Source organism: Erpetoichthys calabaricus, chromosome 8 (assembly GCF_900747795.2).
Source record: "Erpetoichthys calabaricus chromosome 8, fErpCal1.3, whole genome shotgun sequence".
Taxonomy (NCBI): domain Eukaryota; kingdom Metazoa; phylum Chordata; class Cladistia; order Polypteriformes; family Polypteridae; genus Erpetoichthys; species Erpetoichthys calabaricus.
Window position 1 is genome coordinate 77,690,737 of NC_041401.2, and position 19,644 is coordinate 77,710,380.

At 40.1% G+C, this 19,644-nt stretch overlaps 1 protein-coding gene across 2 annotated transcripts in view; it reads right to left on the reverse strand.

Annotated features, from left to right (window-relative positions):
* Nucleotides 1–19,644, reverse strand: part of mettl16 (methyltransferase 16, N6-methyladenosin) — a 91,561-nt gene that overhangs the window by 16,767 nt on the left and 55,150 nt on the right. The window lies entirely within an intron of this gene.

Here is a 19,644-nt window from a genome sequence, read left to right on the forward strand (position 1 = left end):
AGTGCACACTAAGGATAGGCAGCTTTTTAAAGGTAACTCCAAGGATAGTGAGAATGATTGGTACTTACTAATCTACACGATTTGCCTTAATGATACATGACTGCGACATGACTCGTTTTGTATTTATTTATTTATTTTTGGTGACGCTTTCCAAAGACATCTGACCCCTAGCTGTAACACATTTGTCACTGTATCTGTAGGCTACCAGTGAAGAACAAAAACTTGAATCAACAGTAAAATATTCAGGGGTTTGGTACTTTTTCTTTCCTGTATAAATACAAAACTGCTCAGCAGTGTGATGGTGTGGGTCATCTCCATGCTCCCACTTCTGTTTTGGGAGTCTGTTGAACCCAACAACGTTGATAACATAACCAGATGAGCCAGCAGACAAGGATACAACATGAAGTAAGGGGTAGGTGATGAAGTGCAAAAGTGCTTTAATTAAAAAAAAAAAAACAAGTCGAAACAGTGTTCAATCATTAATAAATAAATAACCCATAAAAAAATAGAGTGCTAGTGGAGGTTAAAAGCCAATAAATAAATCCATTAAAATGAGGTCAAAACAACTGCAAGAATTGACCATTAAAACATGAGCCCTGTTACAATCCTTTCAAACTCAGCTTATCCTGACTGGACCCTGCAGCTAAGGAGATGCTTACCTGACAGAAACAGCATTCTATCCAACTACTACAGGTATGGGTCCCTGCCATTTCCATGGCTCAACTACATGGCTCCCAATCCGGACCCAGGGTCAGCTCCTTCCTGTCCATGAACATAGAAAGGCTCCCCATTACGAACCTATTTCGCCCACTCCTCCTGCTTTCCCGGACTTATGCAGTGAACAGCACACCACCTGGTCGCTCCAGCTCTCTGAATTGCTCAGCTGGAGCGATCCACCACCACAGCTCGCAGTGTCGACCATACTCTCTTCTCCATGGCTCTTTGCTTTCTCTTACACTTGAGCTCTCTCTTGTTTGCTCCTGCCTCCTTCACCCTCCTTCCTTTATCCTCCAATCTCCCTTTCATTCTTCTCCTGGTTTTCCTTTTTTCCCCCCATAACACTTGCGCTTCCCTTTTAAAGCGTGGGTGAGGCTCAGCTGCAGTAATTACGGATCCGGCACTAATTAGGTCATGGGCACTCCTGCACATGTGCACAAAGTGCAGGACCGTCCACTCCCATGTCCCGCGCTGGAACCGCTCCTGCCACGCTACCATGCTCCACCCGAAGATGTGAGTGTAAATTATTATTTAAAATGGGCTTCTGATTCTTAAGCCATGGACCAGCCCTTCCACGTACAGGTCAATCAGGAAATATACATGAGGTTTTACATTTTTTTTCTTGGTCTGCATATCCATGTACCATATATTGCAACTCATGCACTTATAAGAACGTTGGAACATTAGAACAATCTAGATGAGACCAATCAACCAAACAAAGCTCACCATTCCTATCCACATAATTGCTTCAAAACAACATCAAGTCTAGTTTTGAAAGTCCCACGGTCTACTACTTTTAACTGCTATCCTTATGTTACTGTTGCTGCTCTAACAACAGTGGATAAATCCATATATATTCTACACAGTGTCTGAGATATAGAGATATTTGCATGAAGACAGCACTATTGGTCACAGTCCTAGTGTAATTTGTGAGTACTCCCAAATATGGTCCTCATAAGAAACAGTCTTTCTTAATCAATCGTATTATCATAAAAACATTTACAAGACATAACTCAACCTTTAGGGCATCAACAGCCCATAAAGAATCAGCTACGGGTGCAAAGTGACAGTTGGGTTTTACGCATAGAAAAAATATTGATCAGCACACCTTAGAAGAATACCTTTTTTTATCTAGCTTGTATTTGGCATAAACATAGAATATTCAAGATCTGATGTATGTGCACATCATATTCATTATATATATGTGTATATATATATATATATATGTGTGTGTGTGTGTGTGTGTGTACCAACAATGGTGAAAAAAGTAGTTAAAAAGCGGGATTATCCTCTCGTAAGATGTATGCATGTACAGAAGCCATCAAGCTATTATGTGCGCTGGTGCTCGATTAGCCTGTCCACCAAACAATGATCAATTTGTACACAGTATCACTATCCTCATGACACTGCCAATAAAAACAGCAGGTCAAAAATCAATATAACCTTACAGCACCAGCCTCCAGCACAACAGCTTAGAGACCAAGCATTTCCCAGAAGGTAGAGCAGTAATACTTTGGCATGCGGCAAAAGCTGGGTGCAACACCTCCTAGTCATCCTGCTAACCCAGAATAAAGATTGCTGGCACTTCAAAGTGAGAGTCTTTTTAGACATAACATTTTCAGGTAGTAAATATAAATTTATAAAATATGTACAGGATATAACATAATATGGCTCAGCAGCAAAATAAAGCAATGCAATTAGTTTTAAAAGTTCATAAGTGTAAACACTCTATGACCAGGTTTGTCATAGTAATGGTGATTTTATAAAGATTTGTCCTCAGGGGCATGTACCTCTACTGGTTTCTTGTTGAATTTGAGGCTGTGAACTGTACATCATGTACCAATAATATATGTTATATATTATTCCTACAGTTCTGCTAAATATTATGCCATTTTATATTAAATAAATGTTAGAGATAAAGGATTAAAGTCATACATTTTATCAGTTTCTCAAATTTTGAGAGGGCTTTGAAATAAAATCACATTTTACATTTATTACAACTGTATATGACGAACTTTATAAATTTCAGCTGATTTTGAGTCTAAAGTGTAACAAAGAAGATTAAACACAAGAGTACATAAATATAGAAATATGCCTATATTAAATAAGAGTATATTGCATAGATGGTCAACCCTTCATCTCATTCTAGCTGGAAGAATTAACGTTGTTAAGATGAATATTCTTCCTAAGCTTCTCTTTTTTATTTCAAAACATTCCAATATACATCAATAAATCATTTTTTAAGCAGTTAGATTCAACAATAACCTCATTTATTTGGAACTCAAAACATCCACGTATCCAAAGAGCGACCCTACAAAGACCTAAGGCAGAAGGTGGCATGGCTCTACCTAACTTTCAGTTTTATTACTGGGCAGCAAACATACAAGCTATAAAAACCTGGACACAAATAGATGAACACACACAGGCCTGGTCCACAATATAAGTAAAATCCTGCAGTACTTCTTTATATTCCCTGCTTTGTGCCCCAATAAATGCAAGGTATCGGCAATATATGAATAACTCAATTGTGCTTCACTCACTCAGAATATGGAACCAATGTAGAAAACATTTTAAGATGGAGAAGCTTTTATCTGTGGTACCTCTGCAAGAGAACTACCTCTTTCAACCCTCACAAACATACCGTAGATACTCGCGTATTAGTCGAAAAATGTATGCCTTAAAATTCATTAAAAAAAACGGGTCGACTTATCCGCGGGGCAACACAATTTAATAATTATAAGCCAGCAATGGGTCTTTTTATTTCTGGTACATGCTTCCTCAGTTGGTTTGCCCAGTTGATTTCATACAAGGGACGCTATTGGCGGATGGCTGAGGAGCTACCCAATTAGACCAAGCAGTTAAGTTCCTGTGTGCTGAATGGCTCAGCGACGGAGCGGCAAATTCAATTCCGCTGCATTAACCAGGAAGTCTCGTTCTCGCTCATTCAGCATCAAAGTGTTTCGCTGTGTAAAGAGTTAACTTTTGTGCTCTTTTGTGTTTATCTTTGTGCATAGTTAAGCCCTTCGTTATGGCTGCAAATCGATCTGCTCCTGCTACTGCTTCAGAGGCCGTGCCCAAGCGCCAACGGAAGATGCGAACGATTGCCATAATTATCCATCCATCCATCCATTTGCCAACCCGCTGAATCCGAACACAGGGTCACGGGGGTCTGCTGGAGCCAATCCCAGCCAACACAGGGCACAAGGCAGGAACCAATCCCGGGCAGGGTGCCAACCTACCGCAGGACACACACAAACACACCCACACACCAAGCACACACTAGGGCCAATTTAGAATCGCCAATCCACCTAACCTGCATGTCTTTGGACTGTGGGAGGAAACCGGAGCGCCAGGAGGAAACCCACGCAGACACGGGGAGAACATGCAAACTCCACGCAGGGAGGACCCAGGAAGCGATCCCAGGTCCCCAGGTCTCCCAACTGCAAGGCAGCAGCGCTACCCACTGCGCCACCGTGCCGCCTGCCATAATTATAATTATTTATAATTAGTTTTACCCACGACTTATACGTGGGTCATAACAAATTTAGTAATTTTCGGCTTAAAAAATACACTCGACTTATCTGCGAGATCGACTAATACGCGAGTATCTACGGTATGCAGTTTTTTATATCTGGAAAAAATTTGGGATTAAATTGCTCAGAGATCTTTATATAGACAACATCTTTGCATCCTACGAACAGTTACATTCCAAATTTAACTTTCCAGCTACACATTTCTTTCACTATCTTCAAATTAGGAACTTTGTTAAACAGAACCTGCCTGATTTTCCTCATCTTACACCCTCATCCATGCTGGAAAAAATATTGTTCAACTTCAAGGACTTAGATACCATCTCTGCAATATATAAAATTATTTTACAGTCTCTCCCTTTCAAAGATCCGAGAGGACAATGGGAAAAAGATCTCTTAATCAATATATCAGAAAGGGAGTGGAAAATAGCAATGCAGAAACTTCACTTGAGCTCCATATGTGCAAAGCATGCAATTATTCAACTCAAAATTATATATTGAGCACATCTGTCTCACCTAAAACTGTCCATTTTAATTCTTTGGATTTTTGTTTATCATTGGCTGAGCTTTCAAAGTAGCAACTTCCTTTTAATATATATGACATGCCTTATGGAAACAGTAGTATTTCAGCAGTGACATTAAGTTTATTGGATTAACAGAAAATATGCAATATGCATCATAACAAAATTAGACAGGTGCATAAATTTGGGCACCCCAACAGAGATACTGCATCAATACTTAGTTGAGCCTCTTTTCGCAAATATAACAGCCTCTAGACGCCTCCTATAGCCTTTGATGAGTGTCTGGATTCTGGATGGAGGTATTTTTGACCATTCTTCCATACAAAATCTCTCCAGTTCAGTTAAATTTGATGGCTGCCGAGCATGGACAGCCTGCTTCAAATCATCCCATAGATTTTCAATGATATTCAAGTCAGAGGACTGTGATCGCCATTCCAGAACATTGTACTTCTCCCTCTGCATGAATGCCTTTTTATATTTCGAACTGTGTTTTGGGTCATTGTCTTGTTGGAGAATCCAACCCCTGCATAACATCAACTTTGTGACTGATTCTTGAACATTATCCTGAAGATTTTGTTGATATTGGGTTGAATTCATCGAGACCCTCGACTTTAACAAAGGCCCCAGTCCCTGAACTAGCCACACGGCCCCACAGCATGATGGAACCTCCACCAAATTTGACAATAGGTAGCAGGTGTTTTTTTCTTGGAATGCGGTGCTCTTCTTCCATCATGCAAAGCGCTTTTTGTTATGACCAAATAACTCAATTTTTGTCTCTTCAGTCCAAAGCACTTTGTTCCAAAATGAATCTGGCTTGTCTAAATGAGCATTTGCATACAACAAGCGACTCTGTTTGTGGCGTGAGTGCAGAAAGGGCTTCTTTCTCATCACCCTGCCATACAGATGTTCTTTGTGCAAATTGCGCTGAATTGTAGAACGATGTACAGATACACCATCTGCAGCAATATGTCCTTGCAGGTCTTTGCAGGTGATCTGTGGGTTGTCTGTAACCATTCTCACAATCCTGCGCATATGCCGCTCCTATATTTTTCTTGGCCTGCCAGACCTGGGTTTAACAGCAACTGTGCCTGTGGCCTTCCATTTCCTGATTACATTCCTTACAGTTGAAACTGACAGTTTAAACCTCTGAGATAGCTTTTTGTAGCCTTCCCCTATACCATGATACTGAACAATCTTTGTTTTCAGATCTTTTGAGAGTTGCTTTGCGGATCCCATGCTGTCACTCTTCAGAGAAGAGTCAAAGGGAAGCACAACTTGCAATAGACCATCTTAAATACCTTTTCTCATGATTGGACACACCTGTCTGTGAAGTTCAAGGCTTAACGAGCTAATCCAACCAATTTGGTGTTGCAAGTAATCCGTATTGAGCAGTTCCATGCATCCAAATCAGCAAAATTACAAGGGTACCCAAATTTTTGCACAGCCAGTTTTTCACATTTGATTTGATTTCATACAACTAAATACTGCTTCACTAAAAATCTTTGTTCGGAAAACACCTCAGTACTCAGATGTTCCTAGGAAATAAAAGACGTACCACTGTTATCTTTTTTGTTAAAAGTAGAGTAAATTATTATGCAGGCTGAGAAGGGTTCCCAAACTTTTTCATATAACTGTATTAGGCTTTATTAATGCTGGCAGTTTTCATAAATGTTAGCCATCTCACATCTGTACATCTCTCATGTGTCTTATGTTGGTTTCTCACATTCATGTCACAGTGATCCATACATATAACCATACTGCACATGCCATTACGATAGTTCATTTAAGAATTTATTAATCCATTTTTTATACTCTCAAATCTAGTTGAAAATGGCAGGATGCCAAGGCCTTGACTAACAATTTATCAAGCAACTGGCCGTGGCCAATGCAGCAGTAAACTGCAGTATACACTGAAATACACTCTCCCATTTAGTGATAATTAACTGTACATGTACATCTTTTGGAAATGGGAGGGGAAAAAGAAAAAAAATACTCCCCCTAGACCAGCCAGAGATTCCAACCCAATTTCCTGGAGATGTGAGGCAGCAGCATTAAGAACTTCAATATTGTATTGGCATTCAATAACTAATTGTCAAGTTCTACTTTTTGTTACAATTACTGACAACCCAATTCTATATCAACATTATCAAAAACTGATATGGCTTTACTACAAAACGTCTAACATGAAAATGTTCATTTTATACTAGGGATGTCAAGACACCAGAACTTTTGTACTCAAAACCAGTAATGGTGAAATTTTACAATATCTGACACGGACTTGAAATCCCAATCCACATGGTTTTTATTTAAATATTTCCAGTATTCAAATAAAAAATACTGTGACAGTTTCTGTATCAGAATAAAAAGAAATATAAATTCGCACAATGACACAAGATTTAAAATACTGGTAAAGCCATCAAGCTTTCATCCAACTTTTAATTAAATAAATTAGTAGTGGCATTAATAAAAATCAAAATATAATGCAGGGCTTGAACTGTAATGTGTGATGAACATGGGGATTTCCCCAGTGTAATGAGGGGTATAGGGTTTACAAAGAATGATATCATCAAGAACTACCAGATATATCTTACCTAGGGCTAGGCAATATGGCAAAAAGTAAAACCTCAATTAAAAAAAATGTGTGGATGCTTTATTTAAATATTTTAACATAGAAATCACTTTCATCTACTCTTGTAAAGAAAATAAAAGAAAACATTAGATTGTCCACATTTTGCAAATTGAAAATACAAATGTATTCTTCTAAGTAATACAAAAACATATACACCGTCATTGAGGAAAGGTGCAAAATGATAAAACTTCTTTCTGTGCAGACTTTTCTGTAAATTTTTGCATTTAAATTTTTTTTTTTATATAAACATTTGCAGTTCTCCTTCCTTCTCCTAATGGCCTCCACGCTCCTTACGCAACACTTACAATCAACTTTCCTTAAACTATGTAGTTTTCTCAACAACTTTCTCTGTTTTTGCAACCCTCACTGCTCTTCCTAACCCTCCAACTGCCCACTACAGGCAGGCTGCTTGTTCCTCTCACCAACATAGCTTCAGTGTTTTCTCCCACCGGCTGCCAGCCAAGGAGCACTCTCTTCCAAACATAATCATGCTGTCTAATGGGATATATAATAGGGAGCATAACTTGTTTGGTATATGCTGAAGCAGGGAGAAGAATACACCAAAGATGGTGGACAAGTTGTATCTTTCTTTCTATGCTTTCTCACTTTCATTTCATTCTGCTGGGTATTTTGATCTTAAGTGCTAAAATAAACAAGATGTGATGCCACTTTAAACTGCCATTGTCATTTTATAAACTTTGCATTTTACATTAGTTTGTTCGACATCCGAACTTTCATATCGGAACCAACTGCAGACGAATTAAAGTTACAGTTTTTCTTTGCAACAACCTAATTTTTTAGAGAAATAGTGTTCGTCTTTATCTTGGCACTGTTTTGTTGAGTGTGTGTACACATACTCAGCTGATCAAACTTTGGTGCATGGTAGCCTGACCTTTTTCCTTTGTTGGCATAAACATTGTTTGCTCAACTGTTTAACTGTACCAGTTGATGCTTAAAAAGAATATCTTCATTTCTGAATTTCATGGCCTCTCATGGACCCCGTGATCATCAGAGGTGACTGTGTGCAGAGGGTGCAGACCTAAAAATACCTGGGAGTGCAGCTGGATGATAAATTGGAATAGACTGCCAATACTGATGCTCTGTGCAAAAGAGGACAGAGCTGACTATACTTCCTTAGAAGGCTGCAGTCTTTCAACATCTGCAATATGATGCTGCAGATGTTCTATTTGACGGTTGTGGCGAACGCCCTCTTCTAAGCAGTGGTGTGCTGGGGAGGCAGCATAAAGAAGAGGGACTCCTCACGCCTGGACAAACTGGTGAGGAAGGCAGGCTCTACTGTAAGCACGGAGCTGAACAGTTTGATATCTGTGGCAGAGCGATGGGCGCTGAGCAGGCTCCTGTCAATCATGGAGAATCCACTCCATCCACTGAACAGTATCATCTCCAGACAGAGGAGCAGCTTCAGCGACAGACTGCTGTCAATGTCCTGCTCCACTGACAGACTGAGCAGATCGTTCCTCCCCCACACTATGCGACTCTTCAATTCCACTCGGGGGGGTAAACATTAATATTATACAAAGTTATTGTCTGTTATACCTGCAATTTTATCACTCTTTAATATTGTTTTTTTTTATCAATATGCTGCTGCTGGAATATGTGAATTTCCTCTTGGGATTAATAAAGTATCTATCTAGCTATCAATCATTTTAAATGTTCACTTGAAATAAATAATATAAAAACATTACTCAGCCATAATCTTACCATGTGTGTATCCTAAACTTATTCTTTGACATTTTCCCTAGTGGTAACTGAAAAATACTGCTTTAAAATCAATACTAAAAATAAAAATGTAAACATTATTACAGTATATTGGTACTGCTGAATTAGTGAGTTTCAAGATAATTCAGGATATTTTCATTTAAACCAACTCTCTAAAGCTGTTTTTCTAACAACATTCTTTTAAAATCTGGTTTGTCAGTGAATCACTGTGTTTGTAATATCTGTTTTTGTTAAGATTTATGTTTGCATCACTAGCAGGTTAAAAAAAACAAAAAAAAAAACAACTCACTAACAGTAATATTTAAAGGATGAGCCAAACTAATTCAAATTTCACATATCACAAACTCATGTTGCTTTAGTTATCCAAATCTATCCTTTCCTTTACATTATTGTCAAAATTTCAAGATGTCCTGTATGAAATTAAATTGTTAGTTTTACATTAACCCATTATTTTAGAACTCTTGTAAAACATTTTTGTTGTGCTTTTTTTGAAGTATCTTGAATATAAGTAAAAAGATTTTATTTCTCATGTATAAATGCAGAATGAGAACATTAACTGGACTGACGTTACCCCAGTGAAATAATCTTAACAGTTCAAATACTGTATATAAGATATGTGCTTTTATTAAGTTCAAAATATTTTAGGGCTTATAATAATGAACATTAGTTTGCTTTATATAAAAAAAAAAAAACAAAAACAAATTTAGCACTGAAGTACACCATTTTGCCCACCTCTTTGATTATGCATTGCAATTAACACAGTACATGTTGTATTAATAGCGAGATGTGCTTTGTGCTTCAAAGCACTAAAACAGTAAATTATTATTTTACTTTGGTGTCAACAAAGAGAGAGAGTAGCTTATTTCAACACTGGTGTTGACAAGCCAAATAATTACTTAGATTGAAACTTGACTCAGCAGTTGTTAGCATTGCCAGTGTATAGTTTTTCCCACATTCCACAGTCCTATATATGAAATTGCCATTTAGAAAATGGATAGATACTTAGACGGGCATGCATAGATGTGCTCATTGCAATCAAAGGAGGAATGTGAAAACTCTGTTCCTTTATTGGGACTATGCAGCACACTGTATTAAAAAGCAAATTATTTAATCAGCATTTCATCTCTTACAAATGTGATACTAGAAGTTAAAACAATCTCAACTCACATCTGATCAATCACATTAATTTTCTCGCAAAGCATGTATGAATGTACTGCTGAACTCCATGAGATAAAAGTGGCAATAAGGTGAGTTTTGAAGTTTTAATTATGTTTTAATATAATGAACACAATTCACACAATCACATACTGAAATTCATCACATGCAGTAGTCCTGTCTGGAAACTGTTTCCTTTTTCTACTTGTGTTGACGAGGTGCCATATTATCATTAAGTATTTTTATATGTAGTTTTTACTCATTCATCTTATTGTGCCTTCCAAAGTAATTTGTCTACTTGCAGTCACAAGTGCAGTACCAGCATTCATTTGGTACTACTGATACGTTAAAAAAAAAGTACCATTATGTTTTCAGAATTTTGGTATCAACTTGGTACTGAAATATTTGTTCTTGTAACATCCCTATTTCACATCATACATTTTGCACAGGAACAGTTACATTTAAAAAACGATTTATGTTGATGAGCTTCAGTTGTGCTGTCAGGAAATTATTGTTACAATATGTTGTTTAACTGAAATAAATATGCTTATTTTTAGCATGGCATCATGGCTGCATTTTTATTCAGTAAATACTATTAGCAATACTAGGTGATGATACTTGATACACAAAAGTTATGAAACAAAGTAATAATTCATTACTAATAGCATTAACTTATATTAATTTATAACTCCTTACATAACTTAATGTACAACAATGGGAGACAAAATATATGACTTAATAAATCCTTCTCTTGTATCAGATCATGTTACATGCTAAGTATACAATTTTCTCTATTATTTAGTTATTACTTGTGAGATAGCTGAATAATGTAAACAAATATGCTCTGGTTTGGATTTGTGGATAAGGCATTGAACTTAAAAAAAAATAAATAAAAAAATAAGGATGCTTATTTAATTATTGCCTCAAGTCATAGTATTACTCTGATGGAGTCACTTAACTTGCCTGTGCTCAAAATGTTAAAAAATGAAATTTGTAAACAATTTTACATAAATATGTATTTAAAAGCTAATTGGGTTTGTGTTAATTAAAGAAATCACTATGAACAGTCAAAAGTTATCTACTAATGTAAAGAATTGAAAAAACACCAAGCTCATGTTTGTCCTTAAAATGAAATTATGAACATAACATAAACAGAACTGCTTGGAGTTTTTTTTTTTTTTTTTTTATAAACAATCACATTTTGGTTCTGGTGTCCTCATGCTTCACCACAAGTGAATGTTAGAGTTTAGCTTCCTTGAAAACTGTAGGGAATATCTCTTTAATGTAGTGCAATAGGAGACTGCAGTGTAATGCAAAAGTCAAGAGATCACGAAGGGCTTTTGTTGCCTCAGGGAGGAATCTTAGAGGGAAAGGAGCAAGTGAAATGACAAGTTAACTGCAGAGGAGACTTGCAGTTAAAAAACCTGGTTGGCCACTCTTCTCTTGTTTTAAAGGACAGGGTAAACATCCAAAGTCACACAATTCCTCACTCATGTATCCAGACCAAAAAAAATTTATGCACCCTTTGTTCTCGACTACATCACAAAAATGAAATTCCAGGAACATGACATTTCTTCTGTTTACAAGTTAGGAAGGTTTCTTTTGACAAAGTTCATTACTTCCATAATCTTCCATCAATACCTATGCTTGAATATATTTTAACTAGCTGTGAACAGAATATTGATAGTATTTCTGGAGTGTATCAACAGTGTGCAATATTGGACGATTTTAGATGAGAAAGGTAACAGTCAGTCAATATTCTGACAGGAATTCATAATACAGTAATCCCTCCTCCATCGCGGGGGTTGCGTTCCAGAGCCACCCGCGAAATAGGAAAATCCGCGAAGTAGAAACCATATGTTTATATGGTTATTTTTAGAATGTCATGCTTGGGTCACAGATTTGCGCAGAAACACAGGAGGTTGTAGAGAGACAGGAACGTTATTCAAACACTGCAAACAAACATTTGTCTCTTTTTCAAAAGTTTAAACTGTGCTCCATGACAAGACAGAGATGACAGTTCTGTCTCACAATTAAAAGAATGCAAACATATCTTCCTTTTCAAAGGAGTGCAAAGCAAGCAGTCAAAAAAAAAATCAATAGGGCTTTTTGGCTTTTAAGTATGCGAAGCACCGCCGGTACAAAGCTGTTGAAGGCGGCAGCTCACACCCCCTCTGTCAGGAGCAGGAAGAGAGAGAGAGAGAGAGAGAGAGAGAGAGAGAGAAAGCCACAGAAAAACAAAGTCAAAAATCAATACGTGCCCTTTGAGCTTTTAAGTATGCGAAGCACCGGTGCAGCATGTCCTTCAGGAAGCAGCTGCACACAGCCCCCCTGCTCACACCCCCCTACGTCAGCGCAAGAGAGAGAGAGAGAGAGAGAGAGAAAGAAAGTAAGTTGGGTAGCTTCTCAGCCATCTGCCAATAGCGTCCCTTGTATGAAATCAACTGGGCAAACCAACTGAGGAAGCATGTACCAGAAATTAAAAGACCCATTGTCCGCAGAAACCCGCGAAGCAGCGAAAAATCCGCGATATATATTTAAATATGCTTACATATAAAATCCGCGATGGAGTGAAGCCGCGAAAGGCGAAGCGCGATATAGCGAGGGATCACTGTATACCCTATTCATCAGTCAAAGCACGGTGCAATTCAACTCAACACATCTTTCAAGATTAAAATTTTCCTAAATATATAATGAACTTTTAATGATGTCATCAAGTACTGGCCACACGACTTCATGTTTTCAGATTTCCCCAAATTAAAAACATTCTGGGTCAAAACTGTGAACCACCCAATCTCACTGACACTTCTGTGATCTTCACTAAGTCAATGGAAGCTCTGATTGGGGCTCTCGAGGGACTGAGCAAGGAGTCTTGAGTGTCTGGGCTTGCGAGTATCCTGGATAAAAAACCCAAGATCCAGGCCTTTAATGACCTCTTAGGCACAGCTATCAGCAGTGTATCTGTCTGCAGAGAGAGTGTCAACCTTGAGGAGAGGTTTACTTACCCCAGCAGTGACATTCATGTCTCTGGTGACTCTTTCTATGAAGTCAGCAGATGGATTGCGACAGCATGGGGGGGTCATGAGGTTGTTGGAAAGGGGTGTGTAGCACTCCCAATATCTATGCAAAAGGATGAAGGTCCAAGTCTATAGAGTCCTGGACTCTTTTGGTACTCGGTCTCTTTGGAGAATCCTTGGGTACCGCTGGATTGACTTTGTGTCGAATGAGTGGTTGCTCATGGAGTCCCGAATGAGGCACATTACCTGCATTACCTTGTGAGGAAGCTTCACTTACGGCACTACGGCCATGTGGCGTGACTCCCCAAAGGTGATCCAGCTTACAGGATGCTCATTGTTGAGGATTCGAATGGCTGGACCAGACCAAGAGGACGCCCACGTAACACCTGGCTGCAGCAGACAGAGGGTCATTTTTGGAGGATGAGACTGGACCACGTGTCTGCCTGGGGGGGTTGCCAACCAGGATCCCGAGCTGTTTCATCGTGTGATGGGTGCGGCAATGCACTATATCAGTGCGTGCTCCCCAACCTAACCTGACCTGATCGGATCTGATCTGGGTCAAAATATTCCTCTGTCAAATTCTGTTAGACTCACAATTATTCATAGTTCTTTAATAGCACAGCTCACCAATACACAATCTTATCCAATACAGTGCAACAATAAATTAACTGTGATTTCCTACAATATTCTGTTTGCTCATTTACTTATTTTTCTTAACTAAAAGAATCCTAACCCAACTTAAACAACTCAATAGGAAAGTTATGCCGTATATTACCTAAATTTGAAAGAAAATGACTTTTTTGTTTATGAAGAGAGGTGCCAAGCTTTTTCAGTATTTGGCAAGAATCTGTCAGTGCTGTTTTTTAAATGAGTCTGCAGGGCCTTTGCTCTGTTCCATTTTCCTTTGGATATTTTAATAACAACAACAGCAACATTTATTTATATGGCACATTTTCATACAAAAAAGTAGCTCAAAGTGCTTTACATAATGAAGAAAAGGAAATAAAAATAAAAGACAAAATAAGAAATTAAAATTAGACAACATTAGTTAACATAGAAAAAGAGTAAGGTCCGATGGCCAGGGGGGACAGAAAAAACAAAAAAAAAAAAACTCCAGGCGGCTGGAGAAAAAAAAAAAATCTGCAGGGGTTCCAGGCCACGAGACCGCCCAGTCCCCTCTGGGCACTCTACCTAACATAAATGATCAGTCCTCTTTGTATTTAGGGTTCTCATATATTTTATATTGTGAGCTGCGAAGCTAATCGTACCCCCAAAAGATACAGACGCCCCTGGGAAAACCCCTAGGAAACATAGACAGACTACCTTCACATTTCTCCTTTCCTTTCTGGCTGGCTCTGTCGCGTAATGTGCCTCTCGCGCGGTGCTCTGCCTTCTCAAAAAGCCTGCACGGGCTTCTTTCACTTTGTTAAATTGATTATCTGCTTCTTTCTCTCTCTCTCTCAGACCTCTCCTGCTCCTGGCTTGTATTCCTCCTCCTCCTCCGAAGTCCTTGGTTGCTTTTAAATGACAAGCGGAGGTGTTAACTCTTTTCAAGGAGCACGTTTGAAACCCTTTTAAAAGATACATGTTTGTTTGCAGTGTTTGAATAAAATTCCAGTCTCTTCAACTTCCTCTGGTCTTCTGTGCAATTTTGTAACCCAAGCGTGACAAGTGGTACCAGGAGTGGTTGCACAGATGGATGTGCAGTTGGAAGCCGAATACCTTTTTCAAGTCGCCCAGAATGTTCCACTCCCATACGATCCAGAAGACTATTTAGATTCCGAGCGTCCTCCAAGTGTTCAACCTCCGAGTGTCCGACGAAGAGATACCCAACAGTATGTTCAGCCTCCAAGAGCTACTCCAATCCCTCAACGTTATGTTCCGCCTCCACCACCACCAACTCCTGCGCAAGTTGCTAGACGAGTTGTTCCTCTGCCTCCGCTTCCGGACAATGCTAAGAATGTGCTGACGAAGATGGGTCCATCTGATGACCCGGTGATGTTTCTTTTGGCTTTTGAACAAGTGGCAACTTTGTTAGGATGGGACAAACGTCACTGGGCTGTTATCGTCACCCCGTTCTTATCTGGTGACGCCCTTCTTTCATTACGAAATGTACCTGCCGAAAAGCTTGGCGATTATGGTTTTTTGAAGGATCAAATTGTTTTGCGGAAAGCCACGACCTTTTTGTCGAAAGGTTTTGCACTTTACAACTGGAGGCTGGATATGGACAGTTCCATCCATGCACAAATACAAGATTTGATTCATAAAGTGCATTGCTGGTTTGAGGGAGATAAGATAGAGCGCATCGTGGAAAAGGTTGTTATGAACATAGTGCTGTTTGGAATACCTGCACCCATCCGAAATTAGTTTCTTCGTCACAATCCTGAATCACTGGATGTTATTTCCCAACGTTTAGAAGGCTCACAGACCGCTTTGAGAACAAGCGGTGGCTTCGGTACTCCATATCCTGTATTACAACCTATAAGGGATCACCCAGAGTATCCTCTTCAACTTGACCGTGAACCGGAACGTCATCAACCGTCAGCAACTGATTATCGGATGTCGTCGGCTAGGCCTCCAGGGAACGCAGTTGGTGCAATCACGAATGAGATGCCTGCTTCTGGAGAAAGAGGTCGTGGTCGTGGACGTCGCCGACTCAGTGGCGCTGAATGAAGATGTTTCCGGTGCGATCAACCCAGTCACTTGGTGAGAGATTGTCGCCTGTCTCCAGCTCGTTCAGTGGTAGTTGGCATAGCGGAGGTTTGTTGCTCGAATATTCCGGACCCGTCGAAAAAGAAAGATGGCTTATTTTTCTCGGTGAAGTTCGGGGGCCGAGAGGTGACAGCGTTGTTGGACTCAGGCAGTGACCTTTGTGTTGTCAGACGCGACTGTCTTGACGACAGTTACCATAGTAATACTGAGACTGTAAAAATACGCTGTGTACATGGAGATGTTAAAAACTATGAGACATTACTTCTTCCTTTAACTTATAAGGGTCGTCACTTTAAAGTGTGGTCTGCTGTTTCTGACTCATGCCCTTGGCCTTTGCTGATAGGCAGAAGGAATGCTCTTTTTCCCAGATTAATGGCTGAACATCACTCGCCAGTTGATTCGCCTGTTGAACCTATTCGGGGGGAGGGAGACAGGGAACTGGTGGCAGTTGGGAACAATTTAGATCCCCAATTACATATTGAACCAGATCTCTCTAGTGAGTCTGAGGAAGACACCCCTCACAATTTCTCAGATTGGCAAGGCCCTTCCACATCCTCTCAGATTGTAAATGTCTCGGAACCCAAACCGAGTACTAGCGAGCTGCCGGGTTTTGTGCGCTTGCAGCGTGCTGATGGCACATTGGAATATGCATTTAAACAGGCTTACACTGCTAGTGACTCCTATTACCAAGACCGCAATAGCGGGAGCTTGAAAACACCACATTTTCTGGAAAATGACGGTTGTCTTTTCAGAGTGATTACAGACCATTTGTTGGGGGAATTTATTGAGCTGTTAGTAGTACCTGAGGGACATAAGGAAATTCTTTTACAGCTGGCCCACTCTCACATCTTGGGGGGGCCACCTGGGGGCTGATAAAACCAGAGAGTGGTTATCGAAACGATTTTATTGGCTGAATATGGGAAAAGATGTTGAACGGTTCTGCAATTCATGTCCTGACTGTCAAATCGTCTCCGCTTATAAGCCTCCTCGGGCTCCCCTTTGCCCTGTGCCTATTTTGGATGTCCCCTTTCAGAGGGTGGGATTGGATATTGTAGGACCTTTGCCTAAAACTAAAAATGGTTTCCAGTATATGCTGGTGTTAGTTGACTATGCAACGCGATATCCAGAAGTAGCTGCTTTGAAAAAGGCCAACTCCTCCTCTGTAGCCAAAGCTCTCTGTGTGATGTTTACTCGTATTGGCATTCCTATGGAAATTTTAACTGACCAAGGCACACCTTTCACTTCTCGTGTGATGAAACAATTATGTAAACGGTTCGCTATTAAGAAATTGGGCACCACCATTTACGATCCACAAACTAATGGTTTGACTGAACGATTTAACAAAACCTTAAAACAAATGATCAGAAGAGTTGCTCATAATGATCCTACAACATGGGACACTGTCCTGCCTTTTGTTTTATTCGCTGTACGAGAATCGCTGCAGGCATCCACTGGTTTGAGACCCTTCGAGCTGTTATTTGGCAGGCGCCCAAGAGGCGTCCTAGATGTTGTACGAGAAGAATAGATAGGACATGAAACAACTTTGCTTGGGGAGGGTTTTGCAGAGCAAGTAGTTTCCTTACAAGAAAGAATTTCCATACTTTCCTCTTTTGCTTTGGAACATCAACAACGGGAACAGGAAACACAAAAACGTCTTTACGATAGACGCAGTCAGCTTCGCAAACTCAAACCGGGTGATCGTGTTTTAGTACTGGTACCGACTGACCCACACAAATTCCTAGCTAAATGGCAGGGCCCAGCAGTTATTGAGGAGCGTATGGGACCAGTAAATTACAAGGTTAGAATACCAGGCCGGCGAAAACCATTCCAAATTTTGCACATTAATCTCTTAAAGAAATGGCACGACCGACAAGAGGTTCACACTTCCTTGACTGCTGTTTCTCAGACTGATGTTGTCATTGGCAACGATTTGACTGATTCACAAAAGACAGAGTTATTAAACTTAATAGAACAGAGCACTGATGTTTTTTCAGACTTGCCAGGCGTCACTAGTTTAGCAGAACATAAAATCACCACTGAACCCGGTGTTCGGGTGCAGATGCAGCCATTTCGAATCCCGGAAGCACGAAGAAATATTGTGCGCGAAGAAGTCAAAAAGATGCTGGAGCTAGGTGTGATTCGTTAAAGCAAAAGTGACTGGTGTAGTCCGGTCGTGTTAGTTCCCAAGTCAGACGGTTCGGTTCGCTTTTGTATCGATTTTAGGCGCTTGAATAAGGTGTCTAAATTCGATGCTTACCCAATGCCCCAGGTAGACGAACTCTTGGAAAAACTGGGTCAGGCGACCTATATTTCCACGCTAGACCTCACAGAGGGTTATTGGCAGGTGCCTCTAGAGGCTAACAGTTGTGAGAAAATAGCATTTGCAACCACTGATGGACTTTATTAATTTACAAGACTCCCGTTTGGTCTTCATGGGGCCCCTTTAACGTTTCAGCGAATGATGGATCAGATACTGCGTCCACATTCTGAATATTCTGGGGCGTATCTTGATGACATGGTGATTTTTAGCAATGATTGGCATTCGCATTTAAAACGTCTCCAGGCTGTACTTGATAGCCTGAAACAAGCTGGATTAACTGCTAACCCTAAGAAATGTAAACTAGGTATGTCTGAGACTCATTATCTAGGTTACTCCATGGGCAGGGGTTTACTTCGTCCACAATTAAGGAAAATACAGGAGGTGCTCGCTTATCCACATCCTAAAACGCAAAAACAGGTGCGCGCTTTTCTTGGACTAGCTGGTTACTACAGAAGATTCATCCCTGACTTCGCAAATAGGGCTGCTCCTCTCTCAGAGCTTACTAAAGGAAAAAAAAAAACGCCCTATTATTTGGACAGAACCTTGCGAACGTTCCTTTTCAGATTTAAAAAAAGCTTTGTCTTCTTATCCAGTGCTACGAAATCCCGATTTCTCTAAAGATTTTATTCTACAAACAGACACTAGTGCATTCGGAGTAGGCGCGGTCCTTTCCCAGGTATTTGATGGTGAAGAACACCCTATCACATACTTGAGTAGGAAATTACTCCCCAGAGAACGCAATTATTCAACTATTGAGAAAGAATGTTTGGCGATTAAATGGGCTATAGAAGCACTACGCTATTACTTATGGGGACGAAAGTTCAGTAACTGATCATGCTCCACTTCAATGGTTATACCGTCAAAAAGATACAAACTCCTGTCTCATGAGGTGGTTCTTAGGTTTACAACCTTACAGTTTTGAAGTCAGGCATCGACCTGGCTCTGAGCACATTAATGCTGATGTCCTGTCATGTCTGTTTGAACCTGGTCTGGAGAATCGCTTGATTCACGAAAACGTGAATAAAGCTGAGGGAGGGGGTGTGAGCTGTGAAGCTAATCGTACCCCCAAAAGATACAGACGCCCCTGGGAAAACCCCTAGGAAACATAGACAGACTACCTTCACATTTCTCCTTTCCTTTCTGGCCGGCTCTGTCGCGTAATGTGCCTCTCGCGCGGTGCTCCGCCTTCTCAAAAAGCCTGCACGGGCTTCTTTCACTTTGTTAAATTGATTATCTGCTTCTTTCTCTCTCTCAGACCTCTCCTGCTCCTGGCTCTTATTCCTCCTCCTCCTCCGAAGTCCTT